The following is a 17,235-nucleotide window of genomic DNA, read 5'->3' as shown; positions in this document are numbered from 1 at the left end:
ATAGCTCTTATTGTTTATGTTTAGTACAGCCTAAGTAGGAATAAAGCTTTTAAGCTGTGACCTTTTGAGATGACCTGCATAATTCAATTACTGTGTTTGGCCACTTGTGAACAATTTGGTAAAGTGTGGCTGTGGAGAAAATCGGCATAGTATGGATCACTGAGTAACTTGTAAACATGCATTACTACTCCTAGCAAATCCATGATTCTTGCCAAGTGGGTCATAGGGTGTTTATTTCTACAGTGGTACCTCTGGTTCCGAACTTAATTCATACTGGAGGTCTGTTTTTAAGCTGAAACCTTTCTTATCCTAAGGCGCACTTTCGCTAATGGGGCCTCCTGCTGTACGTGCACCTCTGGCGCGCAATTTTCGTTCACATCCCGGGGCAAAATTTGAAAACAGGAGCAGCTACTTCAGGGTAATCCTATTGAAATTAATGGACATGAGTTTCTTAGATCCTTCAATTTTAATGGGTTACCTGTTAGTAGAACATTGTCAGATGTAACACTCAGATTTTTATGTACTTTGTAGGAAAACGTAAGCATAAATAAAACGAATGTACTGTTGCACACCAGCCCCATCTCTGAGTGCTGTGAGATTCCGGGGATTCCAGGTACTTACTCAGGGGATGTGTTTCCTTTTGGAAATGAGGCACAGCTGAGACTGTGGTGTCTTTGAAATATGGTTTATTAACACATATATACAACCTGAGCATGTGATGGAAGGGTTCGAAGCATTGCACTCTTTCTTAGCCCAGACAAAAATCTACTATCGTGTTCTGGCCCTTTCCCCAGCTTTCTTGTCTTTAGCAGCCTGCAACCCTGTTTCCCCCCCTCTAGGTCACACCATGGCCAACCCTAAAACTCTCCTTCAAATTGTACCTTGGTCTTCTAAGTGAGTTGAGGGAGGAACCCGGATCCCCCTCTTTTCGGCTTTCCTAATGGCTCGTCACCTTTTGTTCTCCTATCACTCCAGGTGATTTCCTCATCACAAAACTGGCCTGGCATATATTTTAACATTTGCTGAATCCAGGGTTTGGTGCCTGGCAACCAGAAACTCAGTTGAGTCTGAAATGAATTGGACAGGGGAGTCTGGCACCCACAAACTCATAATATTTCACTTTCTTGCAGCCTAAAGAAAGCTGTTTGTCTAGATATTTTCTAAATAAATGGAATAAAACCGCCTAACCCACTGACAGATATATTTGAAAAATGAATATTAAGGGGAGCAATGCCCATTGTTAAGCCAGGTAGGTAAAGTAATGGTGTCATGTCCTCCATTGTGACACGTCCCCCTGCTGAGTGACTTGGCTGAGCACTTTGGGAAGAGCAACCATTTGAGGAGAGCAAGTGAGGGAGAGCAGAGCAGAGCAAGTGCGAAACTCAAGATGTTCCGTGAGGGAATGAAGAGACTCTCTTCGTCTCAAGTGTAAGTAGGATTTCTAATTCTTTCTGCATTCTGCTTCTTTCACCATCCCTCAAGATTTAGAAACATGGGGAACTATGTCATAGTTAGATTAATTTTTAAAGATTGTCCTCAGGACCACCACAGATGCTTTGAGGGAAATGGCTTGCTTCTCCCAGGTTGGCATCATCACAAGAAGAGCATCTCCCAGTATTGGAAGGTCTTTTGACAAGATGCCCCCCTCCATTAGAGTTCTGACAGCAAATTCAGCTGCCAGGTGCCCCAAATTCAGTGCAGAGATAGAGAGTATGAAGGATGTAACTAGAATCCATTTTATGACCGTCTCTCTGTTCTTCCTTAGGTTTCAGAAGCTGCACAGGCTTCTGGTAGCCTCTTCAGGGCCTAGTCGGGCCCGACAGCGAAAAACGTCAAATATTATCTCTATTCACAATAGCTCAAGAGGCACACCTGCGCCAAAAGGAGAGAAGCCATCTACCATTAGTCAAAGGAAAATTACTGACTTCTTTAAATTTGACAACCCACCAAGATCAGCGTTCCCCCCTTCCCCATTGTGACTACCCAAACCTCAGTCAAATCTTCCCCCGTTCTCCCTTCTAAGCTGGAACATAGCAGGTTGGAAGGGGAAAAAATCTGCCCCGGACTTTGTAAAACTAATAAACTCACACCAAGTAATTCTCTTGCAGGAAACATGGGAAGAGGGGAGAGTAGATATTAATGGTTTTGATGTTACATCATTACCGGCATGCCCGTCTACTAAAGGAGGCCGGCCTAGTGGAGGATTAGTTATAGCAATTTCCTTGAAAATACAGGCAAAACTCACGCTTGTAAATGCTTCCACCTTTGCAATTACAGCCCTGGTTACGGGGAAAAACTTTGAACTTGTTATAACAAATGTTTATCTTCCCCCTGGAGGCAACATTGCAGACTTATACAATAAATGGGGAATCTTGGAGGAACATCTTACTCTTTGTCACTCCAAACACCCCAATACACCCAATGTTATAGCAGGGGATTTCAATGCTCGCATTGCAACAAACTGGGAGTCCTTAACCAAAGCCAAATGGTGGATAACCCCTGAATTCATTAATGACCTCTCCCTCCATAATCAAAGACTCTCCAAAGACAAAAGGGTAAATGAAGCAGGAACCCTTCTTTACCAATTGGTACTACGTCTAAACTTAGTGATTCTAAACGGGAACTGCCCGTCTGACATACCGGGTGAGTTCACACACATAAGCCCCTCTGCAAACAGTGTCCTGGATTATATGCTGGTATCTCATGATATATTCCCCAAATTTTCCCATTTTAAAGTTGAAAATATTCAACTGAGCGACCACCTACCGTTGGTTGCCACAATGACTATAGACTGGACCCCAGATGGAGACAGACATCCAACACATTTGATTACGAACTCAGTACTGCAAGTCAAAAGTGTAAAATGGTCCGAACTACAGGCTCAAAAATTCTCAGCATATTTACAACAAGGACTAAAACAAGCATATTCAGGCTTAATTGAGGATTATCATGATTATGACCAAACCCTAAGACTATTCTCGAATCTGTCGGAAGATCTAACGTCTTTTTTCTCTGTCCCGACGCATATAATAAATCGAACACAAAGGAAGACAGGTGCATTGTGGTTCAACAGTGCTTGTAAACAGGCTAGACAACTTCTTGGTAACATCTACAAAGAGTATAAAGCCTCTGGGGCAACGGTCTTGCCAAAAGAATATTTCCAAGCAAAATCGGCCTACAAGCAAATTCAAAAGGGTGCCAGACTGGAATGGCAAGTGAATCAATGGCAGGCAATTATAGAAGCCTCATCATCACGGAACACCAGACAAATTTGGCTCCTGGTAAATAAAAGAACTAAAAGATACCCTCTAACTATTATTCCCGCCCCGGTTTGGGAATCTTATTTAAAAAATTACTTTGCCACAACTGACTGTATCGTTAACACAAGAGACGAATTTCAAGATCAGCTTCCCCTCTGGCCCCCTACCGATCCGGAAGACATCCATGACTTGATCGTCAACCTTAAAACAGGGAAAGCGCCTGGGCCAGACCTGATCCCGGCAGAAGCTATAAAATACCACGCGGACTGGTGGGCCAAGGTCCTGGCGAACATCTTCGATGCAGTTAACAACTCTGGAATGATCCCGGAAGTATGGAAGGATGCTGTTATCGTTCCAATCCACAAAAAGGGCTCACCAGATGACCCGGGGAACTACAGGAACATCAGCCTGCTCTCAATAGTGGGGCAACTGTATGCCCGCTCCCTGTTGAACAGACTAATCCAATGGGCCGAAGAGAGAAAATTAATTGGGCCCGAACAAGCTGGATTCCGCCCAAAACAGTCAACAATTAATCATAATCTAATTCTACAGCATCTTGCCTGGAAATATTCCACCCCAAAAGGTGGCCAACTCTGTGTGGCATTCATTGACCTAAAGGCAGCATTCGATAGTATCCCCAGGAGCATCCTCTGGGAAAAACTCACCCGCTGGGGCATCGACAGAAGGCTTCTCTGGCTAATAATCAAACTCCATGAGAACTCAGCGGCCAGAGTGAGATTCACCCCGGAGGGTGATCTCACAAATTCAATTCCCATTAACAGAGGTGTTTGACAGGGTTGTATATTGGCTCCACTCCTGTTCAATTTGTTCATAAGTGACATGAGGACTCCCCTGATAGAGGCCCAAGAAAGGATTCATGCACCCCGCCTAGCACTTTATCGCTGCCCCTTGTTACTATATGCGGATGACGCAGTCATTCTTTCTTTTTCTAGAGTAGGTCTCAGGAGGGCCCTAAAATTTTTTGGATCATACTGTCACGCAAATTCCCTTACAATTAATTATGGAAAATCTAAGATCCTGATTTTCTCAAAGAGCCGGAAACTCCATAATTGGAGAATTGATGGGAGAATCATCGAACAAGTCTATAGATTCCAATATTTGGGAGTCTGGTTACAACATAACCTCAGATGGAAGGCCCATGTAGCCTATGTTACAAATAGAGGCAAATCTATCTCCTTGGCGATCTTGCGATTCTTCTTCACCGATGGGGCCCTTCACATCCCATCGGCGTTGAAAGTCTTCAAGGCCAAGGTGATCCCGACAATTGCTTATGCCATCTCAATTTGGGGGACTTTTGCCAACCTATCTCACCTGGAGGTCATTCAAAATCAGTTTTTAAGAGGGATATTGAAACTGCCCAACTGTGTAAGTAATACAGCGTTACGCATGGAACTTAATATTGTATCCCTGGAAAATGCTCTGTGGAAGCACATACTTTGTCACTGGTTATCTCTATGGCACAATCTCCCAAACCTGTACTTGATACAATGTATGTGGAGAGATGATTTCTAGAGCCCATGGGTAAAAAATTTACAGCTGAAAATAATGGCAATGGGAATCTCCCCATCCAAATTACTAGAGCAGGACATAGTTCCAGCTAAAAGAACAGTAACCTGTAAGCTAGAGGAGATGGACTTGCAGCAGAAAATGATCTTGGGCAATGGTACCTGCTCACCTCTAAATCTTGGTTTATTACCCCTCTTAAGGCTCCCAAACTATTTGAATTCTTTAACTTCCTCAGCTCATAGATATGCCTTTGTAAAGGCAAGATTCAACACCTTCCCATCGAACGTGCTGAGAAATAGATTCTCCAATGGACAGATATCGCTCTTATGTGATTGTAATTGTGGGGCACCGGAATCGTTGCATCACATAATTCTTGATTGTGCTTTTCACTTATCGGCCAGGAGCAAGTTTCTTGCTCAATATCTTAAGGGAATTGCCGATGATACGACTGAAGCCAAACTGAGATATCTATTAAATGATGATGACCCCCTAAGATCACTCATGGTTGCCAGATTCTTGGTCAGCGTCCTATCCCTAAAGAAAAGAAACGGACTCCTGTGTGGCTCGGATAATCCCTTTAAACCATGATCTATGTTTTAGGATGTAATTAGGTGATATCACCATTGATGTCTTCTATTAATTTATGAGCAGAGGGCGATGTTTATGCTACAAATTTGTTGTAATGTATGATGTTGGTCTTTTGTTTTTGTTTTGCTTTGGTTCTTGTCTGATTTTTTGGAAGTTTTGGCGGTTTTAAATTTGGAGGTTCAAGTACATTATGGTGGTGTGACGGGCCAATGGCCGTAATAAAGATCAATCAATCACAGGCTTCTGGCCTCCTGTTGTCACACCCTCAAAATCCATCCCCTGGTCTACAAGAAGGAGAGAGAGGCAGAGGAAGTGATGGTTATGAAGAATGAGAAGGTAATACCAGTGTAATTAAGAGTCATCTATGTTCATCCCATCGACCAGGGGATGGTTGCCACCCGCCGTGATTTGCAAGGTGAGAGATGACCTGTTTTCATGAGGAACTGTGAGGCCAGAGAGAATCTGGCTCTCGGGGGAGGAAGGATTCAAGAAGGGTTCAGGGACATCCGTTTTGAAGGAGAGAACAATTTCTGTTTATCTCTGTGCTTTTTCATTATGGTGTAGTGCCCACTGCAGTCTCTCATGTTTGCAGGTGTGCCTATCGGTTCAAAAGGGTTGGCAACCCAAGCTAGACTGCTGGACTAGGACTGGGGGACCAGGGTTCAACCCCCCCCCATGGAATTTAATGGGCAATCTTGGGCACTCACTGCCTCTTGGCCTAACCTACCTCACAGATCTGTTGTGAGGATGGGATGAGGGGGGAGATAGCATAAGCCACCTTAAGACCCTTACAGGAAAGATGGGTTATCAATGTGATAATGCATAAATAATAAATGAAAAAATAAGAATATTTTTTCTTTTCTATTCCAGGCAGCGACAGCAGTGAGGCCAGCAGCTCCAGCACAGCTACCCCACCCCAAGGCCCAGTTCCCTTTCCCCACAAAACCAAAAATCTAAATAAATAGGTAATTATTTTACACTACTTCATGACTTTGACATTTTTGTTCAATTCTAATAAAGGTCCTATTACAAACATGCGATTCCTTGATCAGGCTTTTATCCTTGGAGGTGCTTTGTGTCAGGGAAGAGTTAGAAGTTTCCAGTTTATCAGAGGGAGAAAGCATTCCCCAAGGGGGGGAAGAGAGCAGTGAAGCTAATAGAAGGGAGCAAGAGGAACAAGAGGGAGGGACCGGCTGTTCCCAGGAAAGGCAAGGGTTCAGTTCTAGCTCAGATTGGGAGGAGGGGAGATACAGGCCAGCTCTAGCCAGGAGGGTAGGAAAAAGAGGGGAAAGCGAAGGGAAGGGCGCCTTCGCCATTTTGAGGGTGGCTGGTCACGGAGAAGCAGAGCTCAGAAGGGATCTGAAAGAAGTGACTCTGAGGAAGAATAGTTAAAGTTAAGAACCGTTTATAAGATTGTTTTGTTAATACGCAACAAAAAGTTATAAAAGACCAGAAGCGTTTGTGTGGTGATCTGAAGAGGACAACAGCCAGTCCTGACAGAATACCTTCTGCTCTGCGCCTCTTCACTATAAGTAAAGAAGGAGAAGCCAAAATGGATGGAGCTGTGGCACCAATTGGGCAAGGAGAAACCCCAGCGCTCCAGCTAACATTACAGGACTTATGGCAACAGAACTTACAGTTGAAAAGTCAAGTCGACGTACTATCAGCAGCACTGGGAGAACATAGAGCCATGCTGCAAGCGACGTGTGGAGATAGAGTGAGTAAAACATTTACTGTACGTCCACATAGCTTCAAGGGAGAAAGCTCTGAATACATGGCTTTCAAGACAGAAATTTCTTACATAATTGAGGTAAAGGATAAAGAATTTCAATCTGAGCAAGAGAAGGTTGCTTATGTGATTAATTTCTTGGAAGGGAGGACTAAGGACTGTGTTATATCTAATATCTCGGAGGGATGCCGCCCTAGGAAATCTACAAATGTTTCTGCAGTATCTAGACACGATTTTCTTAGACCCTGCGCATGAAGTAACCACAGCTAGGCAGCTGTTGAGAATGAGACAAGGAAAAGACACTGTGGGAGTTTATTGGTCCAATTTTAGTTTGCTGGTGCAGAAATTAAAATGGGATCTGAATTCCCCAACAGTTGCAGCCCTTTTTAGGGAAAGACTGAATAATGAGATTTTAGACCAATTGGCCCAAATGCCAGAACCTAGTTCCTTGGACTCTCTGGTCCGAATGTGCCTGCAATTGAGCCTAAGGGTGGAACGGAGGGCTAGTGAAAAGAAGGAACAATGGAGACCGCGGTGGCGGGAAAACAATATTATCGAAAGTATAGAGAGCAGAGCGAGCAACATGCCAGGACGAGAGCGGCCAGAGCCCATGGAATTAGGGGCAGCCAGACCCCTCCCAGTTACTACCTCTTCCATGGTAAGAGGAAATGCAGGGAGAGGAAGAGACATGAGGCGTTGCTTTGTCTGTGGAAAACCAGGGCATCTAGCACGACAATGTCGCAATCGTAAAGGATGGGAGTCTCTATCTGGAGCAGACATGGGAGAAGACAATTGCCTGAAGGAACTGCATCAGGGAAACGAATGTCCCCGGCTGGAAATGGGAGCTTGCAGCCGGGTGGAGAAGCAATAGAAGGCTCTCAAGCAGAACCACCTATTCCAGGAACTCCCTTAATGCTGCAGATTCTACTTCCAACATGGCATATATCTTGCTTGGTGGCAACTGTGCCCCAGGGACTAGATCTATCTTGCAGTCATAGGGCCTATGTGGTGGAAGTTTATCTGCTTCTTTTTCACAAAAAACATCCCGATAAGCAATATATTGTGACGGAATCTCACTTTCATTCCCCATCAACTTCCCTTCCACCTCTGTTCCCATTACTTCCACCGAGATTTTTGCGTTTTGCCCCAAACAATGTGTCATACAATAGAACAAACCAAAAACCAAAAACCAAAGACCTTTGATGCCAGGCAATCACCGGATTGTGACAATTGAGCCAACTCATGCCCAGCACCATCAGGTGCCCAGCTAGTTTGGTCACATGAAATGCCCTGGTCTCTGAGTGATGACCCATAGCCATTCTCATTGGTGGAGTCTCGTAAGTCACTTCTCCTGACAGTAGCGGTCTGCCGTCGATTGTTTTCACTCTTAGTGGGAAATTCAAAGGTAACAAAGCGATTTTGTGTTCCTGTACCAATTTCTGGTCTATGAAATCTGCTGACGCTCCTGAGTCTAACAGCGCCTCTACCTGGACCCTGTGTCCATTGGGTAGTTGTAGTTGCACCTTCACCGTTAGTCCTGGAATAGGTGGTTCTGCTTGAGAGCCTTCTATTGCTTCTCCACCCGGCTGCAAGCTCCCATTTCCAGCCGTGAGCAGCAGCAACCTTGAACAATGCCAATTTCGCTCCCAAAGAATAATTTGACAATATTAACGGGAGTGCTTTCAAATCCAAATTCTTAATGATGATTTCTTATATTAACTATTCTCTTGTTGTTGTTTTGGAAGTACCATCCAATCAGATGGGCTGGTGCGATTTTGTCTAATGTACACATTTTAGCAATTTTCTCTAATACAATTCATTTTTGTATGTTATTTTCACAAATATATGCACAAGATATCTACTATATATATATATATTTGTGCATATGACTTGCCTGGAGAGGTTTATTCCTGTGTTCAGTTGAGTTTTGATTGCATTGTGTGATGGTTTAGTGGGAGAACAGGGATCCCCCAGATTCCTGGGTGCCAGATTCCCCCCTTGTGTGCTGGGGTTTCATCAGAGCTTTGATGAAATATACTCAGAGTCGCAAAGTGATTTCATGCTCTTTATTCAGCTCATAGTGGTGAGGAGGAATGAATGAATGTCCCCTCAAAGTATCTGCTTTATATACATTATTTACACAATGGGCTGCACAAGATTGGCTAATTCTGGAATTCTACTGTAAGCCAATCAGGTTGTGGATTCACTTCTATCTGGAGCATGATTGGGTGGTTCCTGCCAACCAATCATATTGCTGCATTGTTCTAGGACCAATCAGACTGCTGCCTTTTGGATCCTATTGTTCTAGGACCAATCAGACTGTTGCAGTTTGGATCCTATTCAATTCAGTACATAACATTTGAGAATTTAGGTGAGCTGACAGGCTGACCCTGTTTTTCCAACAGATTGAAGGACAGAGGGAGATGATGCCTATGGCAAAAGCCATTTACAAGACAACAGGGTAACTGAGTGGGAGGTTGCCAAGGCAACATGGCTGTGATGTCATACAAGAAAAAAGTTGTCTTTTACACTGAGGTTTTTGGCACAGTGTTATGGGAAAAAGGAGGCAGAAATTAGAATAACTCCTTATTTATTCTGGGCTGTGTTTCCTCTGCTGAATCATTTGCTCCAAATTCTTCAGGTCGGGCATTGTTTTCTTTATCGGAGTAGACTGAGGCAAAGAAGGCATTGAGGAGTTCAGCCCTTTCTGTGTCCCCAGTTTGCATTTCACCATCTTCTCCTCTGAGTGACCCCACTGTTTCTTTGTTCTTCCTTTTGCTACGAACATACCCATAAAAGCCTTTTTTGTTGCTTTTAACCTCTCTAGCAAGCCTGAGTTCATTCTGTGCTTTAGCTTTTCTGACTTTGTGTCTACATGTGCTGGCTATTTGTTTGAATTCCTCTTTGGTGGTTTCCCCCCTTTTCCATTTTTTGTACACATCCTTTTTTAATCTTAACTCAGTTAAAAGTTCTTTAGATAGCCACCCTGGCTTCTTTAGGCACCTTCCATGTTTCCGTCTCATTGGTATTGCCTGAAGTTGTGCTTTTACTATCTCCCTCTTAACAAACTCCCAGCCATCATGAACTCCCTTTCCTTTTAGTATTACTGTCCATGGGATCTCACACAGCACTTCCCTAAGTTTTATGAAGTCGGCTTTCTTAAAGTCAAGAAATTGAGTCCTAGTATGCTTGGCTGCTCCTTTCCGCTGTATAGTAAACTTCAGAAGAGCATGATCACTCGCGCCTAATGATCCTTCCACTTCTACCCCACTAACCAGGTCATCAACATTGGTTAGGACCAGATCTAAAATGGCTGTTCCTCTTGTTGCTTCTTCCACTTTCTGGCAATGAAGTTGTCTGCAAGGCCAGTGAGGAATCTGTTTGACCTTATGCTCTTGGCTGAGTTTGACATCCAACAAATATCCGGGTAATTGAAGTCCCGCATTACTACTATCTCCCTTCCTTTTGCATGCTTGGCCATCTGTTCCAGGAAGGCATCATCTATGTCCTCCGTTTGGCTTGGGGATCTATAGTAAACTCCCACAATGAGGTCACTGTTATTCTTCTCTCCCTTAATTTTCACCCAAATGCTCTCACTTTGGCTTTGAGGTTCTAAATCCTGGATCTCTTCACAGGTATACACATCCCTGACATATAACGCCACTCCTCCTCCTTTCTTGTTTGGTCTGTTTCTCTGAAATAGATTGTATCCCTCCATTATTACATTCCAGTCGTGGGACTTATCCCACCAGGTTTCAGTGCTGCCTATTATGTCATATTTAGTTTGCTGTACCAAGAGCTCAAGCTCATCTTGTTTATTTCCCATGCTTTGCACATTAGTGTACAGACATTGAAGTCCATTAATTATTCCCCCGTGTCTCTTATTTAAGGATTTTTTCCTCCCACCACTAGGTCTGCGTGTTGTTTGCATAAATTCATAAATTCTTAATTTCAGATTAGTAGTTGCCCAGACCTTTCGTCACTGTCATTTAACATGGTTTCCCAACATTTTGCAAAAACTAGTGTTGCCTCATTCATTGGATTAAAAGTGACTTCACAGTGATATTTTGGTATACCATCTTTGATATAGTATTCCTCCTTTATCCATAAAATCCACCAAGGATGAGAAAGCCACTGTCAATTACAGCAACAGAATGGTTAAGGCATACAAAGGAGTAACGTATCAATAACAGATCTTGAGTATATATCTTAACAGGCAAGTGTGCTCCTAAACAAGATTGAGGTTACCATGAATATGAGCCCCAAAGGAGGTGTGTTCAGGCATTTGCCTGAGTGCACAAATGCTCAAACAGCGTCCAGGGCAGGGGAGTACACGAAAGCTTGCCTCCAGTGTACTGGTGTGTGCCACCCCATCTGCTCAGTCCCCGACCCTTCTCCAAGTTGAGAGGGGAAGATCTCATGAGAGCTTTTACTCACATTTGCTTACACATGAGTAGAACCCTGATAAAGCAGGTTCCCCAATTGCATGGAGGGTTCTACAGATGTTGCTGTACTACAACTCCCAGCTGCTCCAGCCAGCAGGGCCAATTGTCAGGGATGTTGCAGTCCAGCAACATCTAGAGGGCCATAGGTTCCTCATCCTGAACTAAAGTAACTGAGAAATAACTAAGTATGTCTCTAAGCTGAACTGAGGTCTTCATCATTCATCATTCTGATTTTAATGTTCATCATTTATTGTTGAGCTTTTGACCTCTCCCACAGAGCTAAGGGATGAGGGATCATAGCATTGCTTCCAAAACAGGGGATGTGAAAATGCTGGATTCCAGCTACCATCATAGCTTACCATTCCATGCTGGCTGGGGCTGATGGAAGTTGGACTCCAACAATATTTAGAGGGCAATCACCTCCCTACACCTGTTGCCAAAGGTCCCAGGTTCAGTCTTCTATGCATGTCTATTTAAAAGATCACAGATGATATTTTTTTTAATGATATTTATTCAAAGTTTCATGAATACATAAGTATGAAAAAAGAAAAAACAGAAAAATACAACAAAAAGAATAAAATAAAAAGAAAAAACAAGAAAAAGAAGAGAAATACAAATCTCAAATTGCATCTTTTCATTTGCTTGTTTCTTGGACCTCCTCACACCTCCCTTTTTGTATTCTAATTTAATTCATTATTCCTGCAAATTCTTCCCATATTTCTCAATTTTAGTTTTAAATAATTTATCTTAAGATAGACTATCTTATTTATTAATTCAGCATATCCTTTCCATCTTTTACTATATTCTGTTATTCAATTTACCTTAATTTCTTTAACCTTATCTTACCTTAAAAACCTTAAAATTTCAAAATTTAAACCATGTTCATACATAACTCCTTAAATCTTTTCTACTAAAGCCAATTAGTTCCTTTCCAGCATATTCCCTGATATTTCATTAGTGTTACACTAATTCCAAAAATAAAAAGAATTTTTTCTTGTTATAAACTTTTCCCCCCTCTAATTTTTATCCAACGTCCCTTCTTCCTGGTCTCGGGTTATGTCAGTCCTTTCTGACCATTACATCCAGTCCATCAATCTGGTGATCTTATGTCAGAGGCCCTTAAGTCTCTTCTATGCCCCTTCTGCAGATTTTCTTGTTCTTGTTTGTGCTTACGCACTTCTTCATCTTTTGTTGGTTTCTTTCGTAGTTTCTTCCCTTTCTCCTTGGGGAGTGGGTCTCCGGAGAATTCCAACCGGTGATAATTTCCATTTTCCTTCGTCAGGCTAGCCCATTCCCCACAGTCCCACTCCCCGTCATCATCTTTGTAATCCATAAAATAGTTATCCAAAAGATAGTTGTCAACCTGTTTCATAGTCCCACCAGAGTTAAGAGCTTCCTTGACTCCAAACACTTCCAGACACATTCCAAGTTCAATCTTCCAATGCCGTGGCCTTTGCTCCTGCAGGACTTTGGATCTCTCCATTTGTGTTGTTTGAGGTGTAATCGCAGCCTCTTCCGTCTTCATCTGCCCTTGGACTTGCTCTGTCGAACTAGATTCCTGAATTGGTCACTTTATAACTTCTTTATCCTTGTTTCCTGTTAATTCATATTCACTGGCTACAGCAGTCATCAAGTCCAACTTTTCATTCATCAAGTTCATTTTCTCATGCAACTGCTCTAGCAAAGCATTTGTCTTGCCAAGGGCAGACACCAAAACTTCCTTCCAACACATTTCTGTTCAAGGTCAAACGGCTGGTCCCACGATCTCAATCTCACAGCTGTAAGGTCTCCAAGTAAACTGCAACAACAAACTGACAGGCTCCCTCTAGCGGACACAATTTCTATTTGTATCCATCTTTAAAATGTATCCAACAAAGAAGATTACTTTCGGTTTTCAAATACTTTGTTTCTTTAAAATATAGAAATACAGAAAGCAGCGTTGAAGTTAATTTGTTTCTCTTTTTTTTTTACTATCTGTCAAAGTGCTCCACTTTCAATCAATGGACGTCTCAAACAATTTCTGTCCTGACACCCCGTCCCCAGGTTTGGGACGATGGAAACTTAAATTCCTTTACTCTCCTCCTGCAGGATTAAGCAGTCGAATCCCCCCCCCTTCTCCTCCTTCCAAGGGGGTTTTATTGATTGTAGATGCAGGAAATTTCCAACTTTAAGACAATTTTCCAGGCTATTAGATTGCAAGGTCTTTGCTTCAGTCTATTTACAAAAAGCGGAAGGCGGACTTCCTGTTTAAACCTTCCCGCTTCGTTGCCTAATTCACAAATTCCACAAATTTCTTAATCCAATTTTCCGTTTTTACTCACGGGTACTTGATTTAGAGTCCAATTGTCATCAGGAAAAAGTCAGCGCTCTCCCGCGATGGCTGTGCGGCTTCCCTCCGTGAAAGTAGCAATCGGTTTGCAGCACCGCGCTGCTCACCCCACTTCACTCCGGAGCCCCAAAAAGGGGTTCCCTCGCAAGTAGGGGAGGCGCTCTTGGTGCTCACCCGAACCCCACGTTCCCAGGCTTCTCCACCTGGGATTTCTAGCGGGTCCCCGCCTTCGCCGCGACGGGAAGACCCAATTTCCATGGAACCCTTTCCTCCGGTTGGAGGAACTCCGCCATTCGCTGATGGCGCTAACCCGGAAGTCCAAAAAGATCACAGATGATAGAGGGGCAAGAGAGCCTGAGCCTTTGGTGCATTGCTGCAAGCCAGAGCAGTGTTGGGTTAGAGTCCCACAAGTCTTTTTACATTTTGCATTTGGTGTTTGCATGCAGGGCTCAGAGAATATCAGGAGACTTTGACAGCCATCTAAATCCAACAATTAGAGCTCTAAACTGGCTGGATGCAACTTGTCATTCCTCTTTCATGAGTGCAACAATGCTAGTTTCATGGTCAGTAAACATTGCCATTGTATTTAGCACTATGCCACTAATCCCGGCAGGCTTGCTTGGTAAACAATCTATCCTTTCAAAAGCCAAGCTGTCAGAGTGGAAAGGGGTTTATAAGCTGCGGTTGTAAAATGAGATGCCATGTGCATTCATCTACAAAGAAAATGCTAATAAAAGTTTCCAATCAGTTCATAATCTTTACTCCTAACTTCAGGTCACATTTCACCTTATCCAATGCTCCTCCAAACTTTAACATCAAGACTCTGAGGTTGTGTGGAATGACACACCATCTTTGTACTATTAGCAGGCTGCCTAGACTTGGCCACTAGTGCCATTGTGTGCCTGTTGAATATTGACTACTCTATCTTGACAGTGGAATCATTCCAGGGTCAAGAAAATAATTATATAGATGTCATCCTGTTTTGCTCCATGAACAGCTCATGCAGTAACAATTCATTCTTATGCCACATTCTCTGCAAACAGCATAATTAGGAAACAACAGAGGAATTTAGGCTTTTCAGCAGCAGGTTGACAAAATGCCTCATGGTCTGTGTGCAATTTATAACAAGTTAGAAGCATAACAGTGAAAGAATGCATTTTTATTTGTTTCCTAATAACATATTATTTTAGATCCTTTTTTCTGACAGGTGTTTTGTGCATTTAATGGTGATGATCGGATAAATGTGATTCAGTTCACATTTAAGGGCAAACCTACCAAACTTGTACTTTTTGGGAAAATGTGTGGAACAAAACACAACCATCTTCTGAAATCTGCAATGTTGTTCTCCAGGCAAGTAATTGTGCAAAAATGCAAATTTTAGTGCATTTTCATAATGCAGATATGCATTATATCAGAGGAAATTATTTTTACTATTGCAATTTATTGCCTGGTCTTCATCCCAAGATCCCAGGGCAGGTCCTAACAATTAAAACACAACATTAAAAACAGTCCAAGACAAATTACAATAACAGAAATAAGGAGAGCCCTAAAATATATATCTCTGAACTATCAAAAGCCGGGGTAAAGAGGTGCATCTTCAGTGTTCACTGAAAAATGCATAATGAAAGTGCCAGACCCAAAGCTCTGTGAGGAGGGAATTCTAGAACTTAGGGGCTGCCCCAGAGAATGCCTCTCCCAGCTTCTGGGGGGGGGGCAGTGAAATAGCCAAGTGAGCCCTTCTGCCGATCTCAGCACCCAAGCAGGGCTGCAGGGAAGGAGGCAGTCTTCCAGGTATTTAAACACTAACGCTAACGCTTGACTTGGGCCCAGAAATGAACTGGCAACCAGTGCAGCTGTTATAAAACAGGGGTTATGTGAGATCTAAATAATCTGGCAGTTGCATTCTGGACCTATTGACGTTTCTGCGTTGTCCTCAAGGGCAGCTCCACATAGTGCGCATTGGAAGCTCCCAGAGCATGAAATACGATGGCCAAGTCATTTCTGTCCAAAAGGGCCTGTAGCTGGTGAATCACTCCTCCCCACGAGGCCCCTGAGCCTCCACTGGCAGCGCTGACACTTTCCGGGGGTCGGCAACCCCATCCAGGCCATCTCCCCACTGCTTACGCATGAGAATGGGGGGCACAGAAGGACTTTGTCTTTTCAGGATTCAGCTTCAGTTTATTTGCCCACATCCAACCCATCACTGCCTCCAGATTAAGCAAAATTTGTACACTAAATTCTGAGGCATTTTGAAGGGGACTGTGGCAAACCCGCTCTATCTTTTATAACTACCAAGGGTTATCCTATGTTTTTGTGTGAGGAAAAACTTTGATACTTGGACAATAAGGCAAAGTTGAAGAAAGAAGAAAGGTTTTATTTTACAGAACAAAACTGGTGAAACAAAAGCTGCGTCAGGAGAGAAAACTCTTTCAGGAAACAGTTAACTTTGAGTTATTTCACTTCAGTTCCTTAACTCAGGTGTAGCCTAGGTGTTGCAGCTTAATATTTTGGTTCTTAAACAAGGTGGCACTTTCTGCCAGTTTCCCAACTCCTGAAGCCACACTCCTGACGTATTTCTAATAGTATAACAGAGCCAGGGGGTCCCCACACCCCTCCAAACTGGTTTGGGAGTTTTCTCTTTCCTGACTGAAATGAGTGTTCCCTCACGGCTCCTTGCTCAGCCTCAGCCTCCCAGGGGCTCCCAAGACACTAAACACTCTATTTCAACTCCCTTCTCTCACTGTGGATGTTGCACCCCCAGCTCAGACCCAGCCCTCCATCTCCCCTCCTTCTCTCCCTCTCTAAAGCTCCTCACTTTTCCCTCCCCAAGTGCTGGCTCCGCCCTCCTCTGGCTGGCCAATCAGAGAGAGGTCCCAGCCCCCTGGTGGAATTCTGGGGCACTGCACCACCAGACTCTGGTCTAGCTCAGCTGTCCATCACAAGGACAGAAGAAAGATTGCAGACGGGCAGAAATGCAGAAAGGAGAAATGAGAAGCAGAGAGAAACCGAAAGTGACAGATCTCAAGCAGAAATTCAACAGGGGTAACAACTTTCTTGCAGGGAGGGAGGAACTGCCCCTGTTGGACTTCTAGTGCAGAGCCTATCTTTGGAGAATAGGTGGCAAGCCTAATTCTAATCAGAAGTCCTCAGCTCAAATATTAAGTCAATCATTAATTTACTGGGTGGTTTTAGACAACCAACTAAATAAATTGCCAAAATTCCAAAAGGAAAAATTTATTATATTAAATGCACCAATTAACACCTCAGAAGTTTCAGATGCCACCAAACAAGCAAAAATAGGTAAATCACCAGGCCCAGGTGGATTAACAGGAAACAAAGTTATTTAAATCAGTTGTT

At 43.2% G+C, this 17,235-nt stretch overlaps 1 protein-coding gene and 1 long non-coding RNA gene across 2 annotated transcripts in view; one reads left to right on the top strand and one right to left on the bottom strand.

The window, feature by feature from the left end:
• LOC309372014 overlaps positions 1–6,357 on the top strand; it is a 237,713-nt gene extending 231,356 nt beyond the window's left edge. Inside the window, exon 3 of the long non-coding RNA XR_014169360.1 lies at positions 6,250–6,357. This is a non-coding gene — a long non-coding RNA (uncharacterized lncRNA). The remainder of the gene's footprint in view (positions 1–6,249) is intronic.
• The window catches only part of TSEN15 (tRNA splicing endonuclease subunit 15), a 306,977-nt gene that overhangs the window by 214,632 nt on the left and 75,110 nt on the right, over positions 1–17,235 (bottom strand). The window lies entirely within an intron of this gene.

This window comes from Podarcis melisellensis (assembly GCF_964234715.1).
Source record: "Podarcis melisellensis genome assembly, chromosome: 6".
NCBI lineage: Eukaryota > Metazoa > Chordata > Lepidosauria > Squamata > Lacertidae > Podarcis > Podarcis melisellensis.
Note: the sequence above shows the minus strand (reverse complement) of the source record. Positions and strands in the feature narration are given on the sequence as shown.